Source organism: Ischnura elegans, chromosome 10 (genome assembly GCF_921293095.1).
Source record: "Ischnura elegans chromosome 10, ioIscEleg1.1, whole genome shotgun sequence".
Taxonomy (NCBI): domain Eukaryota; kingdom Metazoa; phylum Arthropoda; class Insecta; order Odonata; family Coenagrionidae; genus Ischnura; species Ischnura elegans.
Window position 1 is genome coordinate 57582449 of NC_060255.1, and position 18391 is coordinate 57600839.

The window sequence follows — 18391 nt, forward strand, 5'->3', positions numbered from 1 at the left end:
TGTAACATCGAATAATGGGAAAAACGATTTCCCTGTGCCGCGCATGTTATCAGCCTTTACCCTTCTCCACAACATGGATCATTGCGTGTGTCTGTTCTTGCGCTGACCAAAAGCGTTGTGTGGGCGCAATTCCCAAGAAAAAAGGTTAGCTTCAACAGTATTATTAATATTAGGAAAGTGCGACGACAGGGTGTCAAGTGTCAAAGTCTCAGTGACAGAATTAGAACGCGTGCAAAGAAGAGCTGCCAGGTGTGTGAAAGGTCGTTACGATAGTCTTGTTATTGTAACTGACCTCTTAGATAAACTCGGATGGGAATCTCTGCCAGACCATAGATTTAACATAGACTAAACCTTTTTGATAAATTCAAAAACAGTGTATTATCTAACAATTATAGCCATATCTTTCAGACGCCAACAGTCTACGGAAGATCACATCATGTAAATAAAATAAGAGAGATAGAGTGTATAACAGACGGATTCAGAATGTCTTTTTTTCTATGATCAATAAGATGCTATACAGATACTATTAGATTACTTGTATTGCAGCCTACTAACTTATGTATACCTAAATGCATGTTTCTGATTTTTTTTATTTTTTCTAACTGTGTATGGTAGTATGATTTGTAAGTATGTGTGACGTTTTTTTGGACCGTGTGGTGTGTATGTGGGAGTCCAGTTGCATGCTGGTGATTGATTACCCCCTGCCAAGTACTCAAAAGGTGGCTTGCAGGGTATTTTGTAGATCTAGATGTAATGAATGGAGAGATACACACTCACACTATGGCTGGAAAAGGACAGGGACTTGAGTTTTGGGTCACTCTGAGCCCAAGTTAAACTAGTCAATATGGCCGATGAATCAGTTCATTGCACTACATTCACACCTCAAGAAAAAATATGGAAATACTTTCGCAAAAGGTCGCGGCGTAGTGGGTAAAATTGGGGTTTGGGCCACCGAACTCACAGAATGCCTATATGATGACTTCCAGAGGCATAACTAGGAATATTCTTTGGGAGAGGATGGGAGGAACTTGGGGGGGGGACAACCCCCCTCCAAGCAATGGGGGGTCCGGTTTTCCGGGGTAATATTTTGCCGGTGATTGGCATAGAATTTCTCTCACCATTCGCGACACTTGTATTAATAATAATAATAATAATATTAATGTATAAACTGTGTTTCTGTTAGCCACCTCACTAGAGGGGATATCCTTGAAAATATACTTTATTACTGTGTTTGCTAATTTCAGTGGACTATAATAAAAACCAATGCCAGTGTAAGATAAGATAAGACTTATTCATCAAAGAGACACATTACACAGTGGCTACTGGTATATGCATTGGATAAGTCAATATGCAAGAAATCTTACATAAATTATAAAAAGAAGGTATGTATTACAAATTTGGCACCAAGTATTCTTTAACGCTATAAAAACATTGATCAACCAGATATTCATGGACCATTTTTTTAAAAACAGGTATCCTCATTTCTTTTTTAATGTGTTCTGGTAGGTTATTGTATAATTTCACACACATAGACCTTGGACCATTGGATGCCATAGACAAGTTATTTGGCTTAACATGAAGGTTTTTACATTGCCTTGTGCCATACATGTGTATTTTACTATTCAATTCATATCTGCAACTATTTTGTTTCACAAGTAATACACGATGATAAATATAAACACAAGGGGCGGATAATAATTTTAAACTTTTAAATAGAGGACGACAATGGGCATAGTAACTTTTACAACACATCACTCTCACCTTCTTTTTTTGTATTTTCAGTACACTGTGAAGGTGAGTAGGCTGTCCCCACAACACAATACCATACGAAATTCTTGAATAAAATAATCCGTGGTATAAGGTTATCAAAATCTTTTGGCTTAGAGTGTCTTAAAATATAATTGTAGGTAAATGACTATAGTCTGCCCTTAAGCATATACGATGCGGAGTGCTGGGCCGCGCTTATGGGCCGGCCATCCATGCTGCCACCATCTTACCTGAATTCTCTAATATTATTGTTCATTCCGACAATATGTCAGTGGTACATGCACTTGAGAAAGGAAAAGGCATTATATTTTATGTAACAGAAATTGTATACTTGTTCATTAAATTAATAAAGGATAAGTCACGCAATGTGACCTGGCGGTACATCCCGACTGCCAAAAATCCAGCCGACCATCCTTCCCGGACCGTCCTGCCTCCCTATGCCTGCTCGGCCGCTTATTCGCCAGCAACCGGGTGGGTATATAGGCAGGACAACACCTGGTTAGGGCAGTTGGTCGGATGACGGCAACGGGAGGTATGCTGCTGATGAGGAAGTAGGGTAAATTCAAGATATAGACGCACCAAGAGACAAAACCTAAAAATTTTACGAGAGTAAACTATAGTTTACTCTCGTAAAATTTTATTTTCAGCTGAGATGATTGTAGAATGTAACCGTGGTGATTGATAATAATTTTTCCCTCGGAAAAGATGTTTGATTCATAACTTTGCGAAGCCTAGTTATGAAGTATGAAAAAAGTGAAAAAAGAAAAAAGTTTAAATTGTGCGGTCCATAGTTTATTTTAATGTATTAACGAGTTAAGACAAAAAATTTCACCAAATAGTAATTATTGACCCTTTAAGGATTAGTCTAATATTTATAATCCTGCCGCGTGAACGGCGGTGAGTTTCACAGGAATTGCCGTGAGAAAATTTTCCCCTAGACCGAGAATAAAACCATGGACCTTAGGCTTCAAGTAAATGCCCCCTTAAAACCCTCACGAAGGTTCCCTCAGAGTTCAGGGAGTGATTGAGTGTCTGATTACTCAACTGAAGCAGCCTTAGCGAGCCCCCCCATCTCCTAAACCCTCGCAAAGGTTCCTTCAGAGTTGAACGAGTGATTGTGAAGGGTTGTCGGTGTAGAGGGATTGGTCAGTGCTGAGTATCTTCCCTTTCCATCATACCAGCACAGTGTTTTGTTTGTACCTGCATAACAATGAGGTTGTAAATATACTGGAGGGGGTATAACTGGTTCTGAGCGTAGATAGCAGCGTGCTTGGGTAGGAAAGATCCGCCTACTGTGAATAAAACATTGATAATCCATAAGAGTCAGTGCTAACTATTTGGAAAAAGATTCGGTCATGATCGATGTTACGTTAAAATAAACGATCGGAAACGAACACTGTAAACTATTTTTCTACCATTATGGGAAGGCTTCGTGAAAACATGCCTCAAATATCTTTTCCCAATGAAAAATTATTGTCAACCACCACTGTTCCCCTGTGCAACAAGCTTAGCCGAAAAATGTTTTAAAAGTGTAAAATATACGTTTCCCTGACTTCTTCTGGTAATTAATAACATTACTGCCAATGGGAATCTTAAAATAGAGGACCGGTACAATAATAGCATGAAAGTATGTTCACGACGATATATTATCACCACGATATGACTATATTGACAGTTTAAGTAGTACGGTACGGTTTAAGTAGCACAGAAGTATTATGAACGGTTGGAAAACTTCTACGACAGTACAAGTAATCGTTGCATTTTCATTATATAAATCAGAGGTGATACAAGGAAGGGAATACAGTTGAGGACCTCAAATCCAGAAAGCTTGGGACTGAAGGGCTTCTGGATTTCTAGTTTTTCTGGATTTCTGGTCTTCATAGTATATTTAGGATATTAATTAATTTATACATGTGCTCAGGCTCTTGTACTTGATATTTGATATCCCTATGTGTCCCTGACAAGGTTCATAGCGTATGTCCATAGTATGTGCTAAATTCCTACTCATCCCAGAATGAGGCTTGTAGAGTGGTGCCATGAGGTGGCAAATCAAAACACTACGCAGAGGAATTTTCAAATGTTCTGGATTTCGGGTTTTCCGAGTTTCGGGATTCCGGAAATAGGTCCTCAACTGTATTTCATTGCATGCATGCACTGTTTGAGACTAAGTCCGAAAATTGTCAAAGATGGCAGAATTCTGATCACGCTTAAAACTCGATTGCAGCGCCTCCAGCGTATTTAGAACCACCTTGCTGCGAAAAGAGATCCCCTTGCCACGGCCATTATAGTTTTTTTCATTTCCTAGTTAACTGCTCTTTAACACGACGGAGAGTGAGAGCGACTGACTGGGGCCACACCGACTGTCTGCTGATTTCCTAGGGAAAGTCACGTGCCCCTAACTCTTACATGCTTTGGCCACACCAGCTGATCTGCAAAGATAAAATGAAAAAAGAACAGTTTCAGGTAAGGATTTTATAGGTTACTTACTCAGAAAATCTGCCAAGTAATTAATGCCCTCCTGAATCGTCTTCGTCAAGGATATCTCATTGAAAGACAAAACACAACACTTTCCTCTGCCCGAGGATCCACAGTCATCGTCATACTAGTCTTCAGGAGCTGTATCTATTGTAAAGGGTGAAATTAGGCTACTATCCGTCCATTCATGAACAATAGCATGCTCTTGTAAGCAAATCACCTCTAAACATATTTTTAACATTTTCTAATGATGGTGCTTGCGCTAATAATTGTTTAAAAGATTTGGTATACAGTTGGAAAAGTCGTTGTCAAGTAAAAATGAATATAAAACTTCAAATCAATAACACTGACTTAATCAAAAGAACATTTGGAATACTTTAAATCTAAGATATACGATTTATTCAAAGCAATTAGGAATATACTTCTGAAATTGATGACAAAATTCGTTTTGAAATGAAAAAAAAATTGTATATAAGGTCCCAAACAAAGGTAATATAGCAAAATACAACAGTGTCCAGGAAATCTTACTTTTTAGTCGCGTTTTTATGCTAATTTTTCTTGGTATAGAATGCTATGTTTCATTTTGAAAATATAATAATTAGACTTTATAGACAATGTGGCCAAACTATTGCAATGATATCGTTTTTGTTCGCTCGGATACTCTTCAATCTTATTGAGAGTTGTTACCAACGCGATAGACATAAATTTGATAGTTACAATCCCAGGGTGGTAGGGCTCTCCTAGCCGTTGGACCTTCTGTAAAAAAGGAAATAAATATTTAGAAAAATTTATTCAACTAATTGCAAAAACTGTGTTCATTATCACGGACTAAATTTGCAGTTGGTGAGAAGTATAGAAAAGGTGGAAGGTTAATGAATTGGTGAGAGAAATTATGAGGAAAATGATAATCTTCCTGTTTTAACTATTCATTCTTACAAAATATGTGTTGGCAAGTAAAAATGGATATGAAACTTTTAAAACAGTATTACAGAGTCCATTAAAATTAAAAATGTGGAATATTTTACATCATGTAAATTGGATATAATCAAAGCAATTAGTGAAGTACTTCTGAAATTGATGAAAAAATTCGATTTCAAATAAAGAAATGGTATATAAGGTTTCTATCGGAGGCGGAATAGCAAAATACAATAGATTATCCATGATATCCTAATTTATAGACCTGTTTTAATTCTTACTTTCCTTAAGGCCGTTTCACACGGGGCACCGAATTGAGCAGGTTAGAGCTGCATTAATTTCTAAAATGGCGTGGAATTCCGAGAATGCATGAACAAAATTAGAACAGGGGCTATTTTGCCGTCTCGCATCCACGCATTCTCGCATGTGTTCTAGCAATTCACCGCTTTACACGACGCAATTTTGATTGCACCTTCGTACGTACGTCAGATTCCGTGTACCGTGTTCAATTCCGTGTACCGTGTAAAACGACCTTTAGTAAAGTATGCTGCTTTTCGTTTTTAAAATTCCATAATTACAATTAATAGACAATGTGAAATAATAAAAAAGATAATACAATAGAGTGTCCAAGAAATCTTACTTTTTAGTCCTGTTTTAATGCTAATATTTCTTGGTAAAGAATGCCACTTTTCTTTTTTAAAAAATTATAATTATAATATATATATATATTAATATGGCCAAATTATATCAATGAAATCGTTTATATTTGCTGGGATACTGTTCAATTTGATTGATAGTTGTTATTAAGATGCGATAGAGATAAATTTGATAGTTATCATCTTCGGGTTTTGGGGCTATCCTAGCCGGTGGACCTTCTGTAAAAAAGGAAATAAATATTTAACAAAATTTATTCATCTTATTGCAAAAATTGGGTCCATTATCACGGATCCAAATTCGCAGTTGGTGTGAAGTATGGAAAAGGTGGATGATGAATGAATGTGTGAGACAAATTATAAGAAAAATGATAATCTATTTGTTTAAACTACTCATTCTTACAAGGTACGTGTTGGAAAGTAGAAACGGATATATAACTTCAAAACAGTATTATTGTCTCAAAAATCATAAATTTTGAATATTTTACATCCAGTAAATTAGATTTAATCAAAGCAATCAGGGAAAATACATCTGAAATTTATGATAAAAATAGTTTTCAAATAATATTTAATATGAGAGGTTTCACTGGAAGGTAGAAAAGCGAAATACAAAGAGTATCCATGATCCCCTACTTTATAGACCTGTTTTAATGCTTACTTTTCTTATTAAAGCATGCTGCTTTTCATTTTTAAAATTAAATTATTAAAATTAATGAACAATGTGGCTAAAAAATTGCAAGGAAATCGTTTTTGTTAGCTTGGATACTTTCCAATCAGATTGAGAGGTGTTATCAAGATGCGATAGAGATTAATTTGATAGTTACCATTTTCGGGTGTTTCGGCTATCCTACGTGGTGTAAATACTGTAAAAAACTAAATAAATATTAACAAAATTTATTCAGCTTATTGCAAAAGCAAGTTTCAAAACCACGGACCCAAATTCGGAGTTGGTGTAAAGTATAGAAAAGGTGGAAGGTGAATGAATTGGTGACTTTTATGAGGAGAATGATAATAATCCTGATTAAACTACTCTTACAAGATATGTGTTGCCAAGTAAGAATGGATATAAAACTTCAAAACAGTATTACAGTCGAAAAAATCATAAATTTTGAATTATTTACATCAAGTAAATTAGATTTTATTCAAAGTAATAAGGAAAATACTTCTGAAATTGATGACAAAATTCATTTTCGAACGAAAAAAAATGGTACATAAGGCCCAAAAAAAGGTAGAATAGCTAAATACAATAGAGTGTCCAAGAAATCTACCATTTTAGTCTGGTTTTTATGCTAATTTTTCTTGGTATAGAATGCAACGTTTCGTTGTGAAAATATAATAATTAGACTATAATGACAATGTGGCCAAACTATTGCAATGATATCGTTATTGTTTGCTTGGATACTCTTCAATCTGATTGAGAGTTGTTACCAAGACGCGATAGAGATAAAATTGATAGTTACAATCCCAGGGTGTTGGGACTTTCCTAGCCGTTGGACCTTCTGTAAAAAAGGGAATAAATATTTAGGAAAATTTATTCATCTTATTGCAAAAACTGGGTTCATTATCATGGACCCAAATTCCCAGTTGGTGTAAAGTATAGAAAAGGTGGAAGGTGAATGAATGGGTGAGGGAAATTATGAGGAAAATTATAATGTTTTTGTGTTAACTACTCATTCTTACAAGCTATGTATTGCCAAGTAAAAATGGATATCTGATTGTGAGGTGTTATCAAGATGCGATAGAGATTACCTAATTTGATAGTTACCATCTTCGGGTGTTACCATCATGTGTATCCTAGCTGTTGGGCCGTCTGTAAAAAAGGAAATAAATATTTAGAAAATTTTATTCAGCTTATTACGACAAATAAGGGCATTGTCACAGAACCAAATTCGCAGTTCGTGTTAAGTATAGAAATGATGGAAGGTTAATGAATGGTTTAAGACAAATTATGAGGAAAATTATAATCTATTTGTTTAAACTACTCATTCTTACAAGATATATGTTGGCAAGTAAAAATGGACATAAAACTTCAAAACAGTATTACAGTCTCAAAAATCATAAATTTTGAATAATTTGCATGTTGTAAATTATAATTTTTGAAAGCAATTAGGGAAATACTTCTGAAATTGATGACCAACATTTTTTTTCATATAAAAATACCATTTTATATAAGTTTTCAAAGGATGGTAGGAAAGTGAAACACAATAGAATATCCATAATATCTTTTTTTATAGACCTGTAGTGCTTATTTTTATTGTGAAGGCATGCTGCTTTTCGTTTTTAAAATATGAAAATTAGAAGTTACAGACAATGTGGCTAAATTATTGCAATGAAATAGTTTTTATTTGCTTGGATACTCTCCAATCTGATTGTGAGGTGTTATCAAGATGCGATAGAGATTAAATTGATAGTTACCATCCTCAGGGGTTGGGGCTCCTCTAGCTGTTGGACCTTCTGTAAAAGAGGAAATTAATTTTAAGCAAAATTTATTCAGCTTATTGCAAAAACTGGGTACAATATCCCGGACCCTAATTTGCAGTTGGTGTAACCCTGATAAAAATAAACTCATCCATGGTGGGTAAAGGAAGGGTGTAGCCTTCATGGTGGGTAGTTACCCTTGCACAACCCACGCCCTACACTCCAAGGACGGTAAGGGAAGGGTAGGACTATCCTTCGTCTACCCTTCCTTGAAATTCCTTCCCTTACCATCCGTCTACCCTTCCTCTACCCACCATTAAGGGTAGAAAAATCCTTCATCTACCCTTCCTTCTCAAGTAAAAATTTTTCCCTTGAAACAGTGCTGATTCTGGGTTGTAACTCCACTGAATTTGTGAAAACTGCCTTGAAACACCCTTGTAACTGCACTGCATTGCCTTGTCCTCAACAAGAAAAAGAGCACTCAACTGAAACTCTGATGCCATTCTCCCTTGCAAGTCCATTGCATTTGAACGGCCGAATTTATGACACCACTGCATCTCTCTTCTACATCTCATCTACATCTACATAATACCCTGCGAGCCACCTCTAGGGTGTTTGGCAGGGGGTGATCAATCACCAGCATGCAGCATGCATTTGGACTCCCACATGCACACCACACCGTCCAAAAAACATCCCGTATACTAACAAACTATACTACTATATGCTGTTAGAAACAATAATTGAATTAAGAAACATGCATTAATTTTTACATATGTTAGTAGGCTACACTACAAGTCATGCAATCTATTTACGAGTTCTATTACTGCCGTTTTAATCTCTAATTGATCGTGGAAAAAATGACATTCGGAATCTGTCTGTTCTACAATCTATCTCTCTTATTTTATTTATATGATCTGATCTTCCGTAGTATGTTGGCGTCCGTAAGATATGGTTAACTTCATCAGAAAAGACACTGCTCTTGAATTTATCTAAAAGATTTAGTCTATTTTTCAATCTACGGTCCGACAGAGATTCCCATCCGAGTTTGTCTAAGAAGTCAGTTACACTAACAAGACTATCGTAACGACCTTTCACATACGGTCGCCCGTATGAATAGGTCACCCGTTGCCGGAGTTGAAAACGCCGGTGAATGCGAGGCTCTCGGAGACCGCATTACCGCGTTGGAGACGATGGTGCGGGAACTTCGGACCCAGTTTGAAAGGGTGGCTGATACCGCTGAGGGGAATGGTCCTAGGGGTGGTTCTTTGAAAGGTCGCCGTGCCCAAGGGGCTGCACGGGATCGCCCGATTGCAAATAGCGGCTGGTCGATCGAGAGCCTTCCTCGAGGTCCATCTCTCGATGATGGGGTCACGTCACCCCGTAAATCTGAGGTTTGGTGGGTCGTGTCTCGGAGGGACGGTGGTAGTGTCACTCTAAGATGGGGTTTAGGGGATGCTGAGGCAAATCCCCTCCCCGTCTCGAACAGGTACCAGTTGCTGTCGGATGGAAATTCCGAGGTGCCTGACGTGCCTACTCCTACCCCGAAACCGGCACCTAGGAGGAGGCGTCAGAGTGGGAAGGGGGGGATTATAGTGTTAGGGAGTAGCAACATCCGTCGTGTGATGGTCCCGTTACGGGAGAGGGCAGACCGCGAGGGTGTAAGCGACCGTGTAACATCATGGTGCATCCCTGGTGGCGGTGTTCCTCAGGTGACGCAGGCGGTTGGTGCGGCGGTACGGGGCACGAAGTGCTCCAGACTGCGGGTTGTGGCTCATGTCGGCGTCAATGATGCCACCTTCCGTGGATCTGAGGAAATTCTAGATTCCCTCCGGGATCTGAATGCCGAAGTGAAGCGGGTGGGTGGGACCATTGGGGTCGGCATAGAGCTTTCGATTTGTAGTCTTGTCCCGAGGATCGATCGTGGTTCTCTGGTTTGGAGCCGAGTGGAAGGCATAAACCAGAGGCTGTGTTGTTTCTGCACGGACATCGGAGCCTCCTTCGTTGACCTTAGGCCGGCAATCCGATCGTGTCAGACCCCTCTGAACCGTTCGGGAGTCCATTACACGGCCGAGTCGGCTAGTCGTGTAGCAAGTAGCATATTTGAACACTGTAGGTCTTTTTTAGAGTAAAGAGTAGGGCAGAGTGTAAATATATTAGTGGGTTGAAAAATAAAGGGGTAAGTTCAAAACTTTTCACAGACAAAAAATCTTCCAAAAATGAGAATAGAGTAGTATAGAGCGTTCCACATTTAGTTGACAGTACGGGCCTTATGGATAACAGTGTTGCCAAGCTTCCGCTCCGCCGGCAGGCATCCTAACAGCGTATGCAACCACACATAATATGGCGCCAAAATGATTAAGTTCAAAAAGGAGTTAGGGATCGCACAAAAGACGGCGTAAATTAAGGAATTTTTTAGCGTAAATTACAATACCTTTGCTGCAATATAAAAGGAAAAGTCTTTTGTTATTTTATGTATGTACTTATTCAATGCACAAGCTGAATAATGAATAATCTGTAATGTAAAAAATAACAATAAATTGAGGGATAATAAAAATTATCGCCACTCCTGAATGAGACAAAATTTCTATTCCTCCGATATTATGCAATATTTTTTGGCTCTGGCTAGTATTACATGAAAGCCGATGTTGTATAAGACATCATCAATCTTTAATTTTTTTAAATTTTCCCGTACTTGGTTTATTGTAAATTTAATATCTCCTTTCAAGCTGACATCTTCAAAGCTAATTTCCTTAATGTTCTTTTTCCTCCACCTTGTAGTAGGTAAGGATTCCAATTTCCTTGAGTAATAAGAGGCATCATCTACCGCTATAATTGATCCTTCGGGTAAGTTTGCAAGAAGTGAGTGCTCAAACCATCTCTCGTAACACTCGCCACCCACTTCTTCATGCTCATCCATTGAGTTCTTTTTGTACAGAAACACATGCAATGCTCCTTTTATGAACCCATTTTCCGTTCCTTCGTGTATAATTACAAATCGTTCTCCTCGGGAAGTGGGGGCCCAGCCCAGTATTTAGTCCAGCAAGGAAAGCTTGACGCGGATTTTCTAATTGTTTGTTTCGCAAACTAATGTTCACTATTTGTCCAACATTAATCCAACTTTCGCCTGTGAATACACTCGTCCTGTGTTCGCGACGATATTTTTTAGCTGCATTAAATAATTAATTGTGCCACCAACGAATAATATCATCCCTTTCGATAAGGAAGATTCTTTTCCCCTGCGTTCATACACGAAGCCTTTGTCCAAAAGAAGACGATATAGTGTTGTCCTTTTGTAATCTGGGAGAATACTATCCATATTTACCGAGTTTAAGATGGATTTTAAAGTCGGAGGAATATTTTTCACGAAGGATTCATGTACCTTCCTTCTAATTCCCGATCTCACAAAATCGTCGAAAATCACTGCTCTCGAATTTTTGTAAGGCTGTCTAATTCCTTTAGTTTTTGAAGGAGTTACCAATGGACCACGGGAGCTTTCCTTTCTCACTCTGTAAACAGTAGACTCCGAGCACCCAGTAGCCTTCGAAGTTCCTCGGCAGGCCTCACTAATGCTGAGAGATTTCCTGAAGTACGAGAAGACTTTGAGCACCAACTGTCTTTCGCGGCTTATGAGCTTCTCGCCTTTTCTCCTCTTCCTTGTATCGGACATATTGATCGGGCGTGTTACAGCAGAGATAAGTGTAAAACACACTTCACAATTCTCAAATTCAGCAGAACACACAACACTTGTTCACTCCAAAAAAATACAATGACAAACTGAACGCCTTCGTAAATTCTTCCCACGGCCCCTTCGGCTAGGGTCGATTCTGGTGAAGGTTTTATGGTACCCTATGAAAGGAACTCAGAAAAAAATCCAAGCCCCCTCTAAGAAAAGGCGTGCACTGGATGGGGTACTGTTTCGTACAGATTATGAGATATTCTCTTTCTTGGTTTCCGCGATGGGACCGAAACACCCAAAGCGAAAGCGTCTTATTTCCAAGCCGCTTGCTTACTTTCGTGTATCAATGTATTCAGATAAAAACACTGCTGTTACGGCGTATGAGTATTCTCTGTTTAGGATATCAAACGAATAGATAAATACATTTCATAGTATGCATTGACAAAAACTCCTTTTCCGCCCGGGAATTTTCCCTCTGCGCGCGAGAAAAAGCAAGAAGCCCGGACCAGCGGCGCCGTAATATTTTTTCTTCAGATCAAAACCTTGTAACTCGCTTCAGAATTGATGTAAGTTAATGATTTTTTCATCAAAAATAACTTTGTAGTTTTCTTCACATTTGATACTTGTTAACTCGAGTGACTATTCAGAGAAAATTTAGAGGGTAGGAGGTTGACCTTTTTCTTCTTCAGTTATTTTCCATTCCATTTTCGAGTGCGGTTTTGATATTTTTGCCTTGTTAGCGTTTTTCACGTGTTAGGATATACTTTCACCAAACGCATTGCAACTGATCACACTTTTATCCCAAGGACTCATATACTCTTTTTTACCTATTTATTCAAAGTCTATTTATACTTATTTATATATTGTTTTTAGTTACACTTATTAGTTATTTACATTTCTTTATACATTGTTGTTAGTCTATCACCCTTTTTATAGCTTCGCTCTTTCGTGGGGATCATATTGCGGGGTCTTTGCTCTCTTGTTGATTATTATCGTTAATCTATTTGTCCCACGTCAAGTTATATCTTAATTTCGTTAATTATTCTTCTTTGGAACTATATAGTTTTCCAGTTTTAAACCCATTAATCGATTTAATCCATATCAAGGTAACTAAATTCCCTTATTTACGTTTAAAAAGAGACAAGTTAGTAAGTTTATCAGTTTGTTTTACTCTCTCTCAAATATCTATTAAGCGTAAATATCTATTAAAAAGAGACAAGCCAGTAAGTTAATCGGTTTGTTTTACTCTCTCTCAAATATCTATTAAGCGTATCTCCCGTCAGGTTAGCTCTTCTGAAATCCAAAGTTGCGATAGTGATAGGATGCCTTCGCATAGGTCACCCGTTGCCGGAGTTGAAAACGCCGGTGAATGCGAGGCTCTCGGAGACCGCATTACCGCGATTGGAGACAATGGTGCGGGAACTTCGGGCCCAGTTTGAAAGGGTGGCTGATACCGCTGAGGGGAATGGTCCGAGGGGTGGTTCTTCGAAAGGTCGCCGTGCAACAGGGGCTGCACGGGTTCGCCCGATTGCAAATAGCGGCTGGTCGATCGAGAGCCTTCCTCGAGGTCCACCTCTCGATGACGGGGTCACGTCACCGCGTAAATCTGAGGTTTGGAGGGTCGTGTCTCGGAGGGACGGTGGTAGTGTCACTCTAAGACGGGGTTTGGGGGATGCTGAGGCAAATCCCGTCCCCGTCTCGAACAGGTACCAGTTGCTGTCGGATGGAAACTCCGAGGTGCCTGACGTGCCTACTCCTACCCCGAAACCGGCACCTAGGAAGGGGCGTCAGAGTGGGAAGGGGGGGATCATAGTGTTAGGGAGTAGCAATGTCCGTCGTGTGATGGTCCATGGCCACCTATAATACAGGCCGGAACATGAAATTTTGGCAACGCTGTGCCGGGGTGCGATTGTGTTTGCTTAAGAGCATGGCGACTTATGCGTGAAGAGTGTCCGTGTGACCAAAGAAGCATTAAATCTCTTGTTAAAAAGGCAGAACTGGACTTATTTTGTGGATATCCCATTGGCTAAAGGTACGTACAATAGTTTAAAGATAATTTTTGGGAGCTGAAGGAGGAAAATCACGTTTATTACTTCAAAAGTGTTGTGATCACATGCCGGCCGGCCATTAATGGAGGGGAATTGAGAGTGCAACAATACTGGTTTTAAATGGGGAAAAAGAATTATTTTTCTGTACTGTGTTTTGCCTTACGGCAAGTAAAATAGTTAAAAGATATTCTCAGTGTATTGTGAGTGGATATTCAGCAGTATTTCATCCAAAGCATTGCGTCTCTTGGCGGCCGGCCACGAAGGAACATTAAGAGAACATAAATGAAACGAAGTGTATTTGTCGGGTATTTAAATGCTGCGTTGTTTTTTATAATATTATTCTTGGGTTAACAGTGATTGCTATATTTGGTTGCCTTATGAATAACTATGTGTAGCTGTATCTATAATAACGTCGTATATTATTGAAGGAAGAATGGCTACTCATTAACTCTATTAATGTTTCTAGGTACTAATGTCATTCATATTTTCCAAACTAATCATGAATGCACTCCTTTTTTTCTGTGATCAGCGAAACTATTTTTATTCATGCAACTTTCCATTGTTTTCATTTAAGGTGCCCAAACGTTATCGTGTGCCATATTGCAGAAGCAACTACCTATCCACCAAGAACAAGGGGTATGTGACTGTGTTCCAGTTCACCAAAGATGAACGCAGTAGACAGAAGTGGCTGAAGAATATCCCTCGGAAGGATTGCAATCTTTCTTCAAGCGCAATAGTTTGCGTCAAGCATTTTGCTGAGCAGGATATCCTACACCGTGTAACTTACATGAATAAGAACGTTGAAGTGAAAAGTTACGAGTTAGATCGCCTAAAGTTGTCCCCTGGTGCTACTCCCACAGTGTTTCAGGCCCTCTCCTCTTCTAAAAACTTCTTATTGTGATCAGTGAACCATGAAAATCTGTGAAAATAAGTAGATGAGTTGTACTTCTAAGAAATGAAATCAGGAAATATTGTATGAATCAGTGGAACAGGAAAAGACTGCTGATGAAATGATAATATTTATCATTATTTCCGAAATACATGCTAATTTGACATCTGGCCGCCTTCTACTACTGAAGGTACATTGGAAAATCAATTGCTACTAAGTGATACGGAATATATAAGTGGTATTTTGAACTAATTCATATTTCCCTTGCAGGTAGAACTTCTTGTTGTGATCAGTGAACTATGAAAACCTGTGAACATAAGTAATGTAAATCTTGGAAATGAGATCAACAAATATTTTATGAATCAGTGGAACATGAAAGAACATATATGAAATGTCAATATTTGTTCTCGTATCGATAAGGGCACCTTAATTGATAATTATCCGCCTTAAAATACTCTAGGTATGTTGAAAATCCAAGGGTACTGAGTGATATATCTATACGTGGTATTTTTGAACTAATCCATCTTTCTCTTGCAGGTAAAACTCCTTATTGTGATCAGGGAAGCATGAAAATCTGTGGAAATAATTAAAGATGAAATGAACGAATATTGTATGAAGTAGTGGAACATGAATGAACTTCTGAGGAAATGACTATATAAGTTTTCATATTGAAAATACTTAGTAAATTGACGTCTAGCCGCCTTCCAATACAGTAGGTATATTGGAAAATCCATGAGTGCTGAGTGAAATTACCTATATGTATGTAGTATTTAGAACAATATATTAATTTTCTCTGCAGCTAAAACTCCCTTTTGAGTGAACGTTTGTTAGTGAACCTTGAAAATTTGGTCATATAATCAATTATGAAGAACCTGTTGTGAACATGAGCTACAATTATCGAGATTAATTCAATAATTTCCTCTCGTTTGTAAAATTTGATTTTCTTTTAATAAGTATTGAGTTAAATGTTAGTATAATGTTATTTGTTGACACATTTTTCCAATTCGGAAGTCGTTAATATTTCATTATACTGATCTTGTTGTTAAGAAATATTAGATTGAATATATATTTTTCTTCCTTGTGGCTTCATATTTTTTAAATGTTGTCCAATTTATATAATGCTAAGACTAGTTTTTTTTATATCACATAGTTTTCTAATTAGCCCTAACATTTGTACTGATAATTTTTTTTCCATCAGGTAATGTGGTGCCTGTGAAACTGATAGCTGTTGCTGGTGACGGTTCATCGGTGAACTTCAAATGGCAAGATCTATGGAGGTTGTTTCCAGCTGAAATTGAAATTAAGAACCTGTGGCAGCTTTTATTTAATTCCACTTTCTGGAGTAATATTTATGCTTTTATGGCCATGTCTTGTGACATTGTGAGGTTGTTTGACCTCTTCAATATGAAATGTTTACCGGAAAATGTTTATATCTGATTTTTATTTTAAATAAATGTTGTTGAACTTCATAAATAATTTTTCTCTCCTGAAATACCGCGACGAAAGGTGCTAGAAAATAACGCATTACTTTTAACATGTTAATTTTTTAGGTTATGCAGGGAGGTGAAATGATGTTTATTTAAAAGCCGCTTATTTCTAAGTCAATACATTTTATAGGGTGTTCTTCCATATTAACAACCAATGGGTTAAGTAGTAAACTAAACGGTATTTCCTTCTTGGTCTGAACTTCTGGGACGTCGATCGCAGTACTTAAATATATTTCCGTGCATAATCTCTCGTATCCCTTGGCTTGTTATTAGTTCTCACGATTACTTTTAATAAATAGCTGTTAAAATACGAAATATAACTACTCGAATAACTCAACCCTACCGTAATTTTTAGCTTAACTTTAGGGAAGGTGAACGGAGGTCCAACCGTATTTACGTCAACAGTCTATAGTGTGTCAATAAGACATGCATTTCCATTTATCAGCGGTATAGAGCCTGTGAATAGTCTATTCGACAAAAGCAAATCAGAATTATTCCCGAATCGCAATATTACTACTTCCGAAGTTTTAATCGTGGCTGTGGTTAATTGCCGTAGTTTAAGAAATAAGATTCCCGAATTCCACCATTTAATTCATAGTACGAAGTGCAACGTCATTTTTGGAACAGAAAGTTGGCTAACAGATGATGATTCAGACAATGAGATCTTCCCAAAATCGTTCACTGTTTATCGGAAAGATAGAATTAATCGAGTTGGGGGCGGAGTTTTTATAGCTGTAAAGAATTCAATCGTCAGCCAAGCGATAACCGTAACTGAGACCAGCGTTGAATCTGTGTGGTGTTTAATTAAATGTTCAAAATTCAAAACTATTTTATTATGTTCGTATTACAGACCACCTAACTCAGATATAACGTCAATGTTGGATTTTCAAAATCAAATAAACAGCGTAGCATCCAAGTATCCTGAAAGAAACTTCATTGTGGGTGGAGATTTCAACGTACCTTCTATAGATTGGGAGACTTATAGCTTCAATCCTGGTGGGAGGGATAAAGTGATCTGCGAGGCTTTATTACACACTTTCACATCTAATTCATTGTTTCAAATAGCATCCGCACCGAACAGAGGAGAAAATATTCTTGATTTATTAGCGACAAATATACCACATCAGGTAATAAACGTTGGCACTGTCGAAGGAATAAGCGACCATAGGGTAGTAACTGCAAAGTTTTCTCTAAATACCGCTGTAAACTTTAAAAAAGAGCGTAAAGTTTTCATTTTTAAAAGAGCTAATTTTGATGGGTTTAAGAGTCATATGAAAAATGCTTTCCCCGAGTTTCAAGAATCAGTATTAAAGTTAAATGTAGAGAATACTTGGAAAGCTTTTCTTTCGCTCGTAACTTCGGGAATAAATAGCTACATCCCTAGTAAAATAGTAAAAGAAGGCAGCGAACCGAGATGGTACGACGCGGAAGTGAGAAAATCATTGAGGAGACAGAGAGCGTGTCATGCTAAAATGAAAAAAGTCAGCACGGATTTATCCGCTAATGAACGCGAGCTAATAAATAAAAAATATAGGATGACTAAAGCCGCCACGAAGGAAGCGTTCAGGAATGCGTTCATAAATTTAAAAAAATAAACACTAGTAGAGCAGTTACAGGATAACCCAAAAGCATTTTGGTCATATGTTAGGGAAGTTCAAGGTAAACGATCTACCGTATGTTCGCTGAGAAACGACAATGGAGATGTGTTGACAAGCAGTTACGATACAGGCAATTTATTAAATTCCTACTTTAAGAGCGTGTTCACGGAGCCTTCCGAAAACTCACCCGAGACCGATGACAATCCCTGTCTACATAAGATGCCACCAATTGACATTAAAACGCTCGGAATAGAAAATATATTGAAATCGCTTAGTCCAAATAAATCACCTGGTCCAGACGAAATCCCTTCTCGCCTATATAAAGAACTAGCCTCAGAACTTGCCCCCTACTTGCAGTTAATATTCAGTAAATCCATCAAGCAACACGAAGTACCTAATGACTGGAAAATCGCTAATGTAACGCCTATATTTAAAAGTGGAGACAAGGAACAGCCATCTAATTAC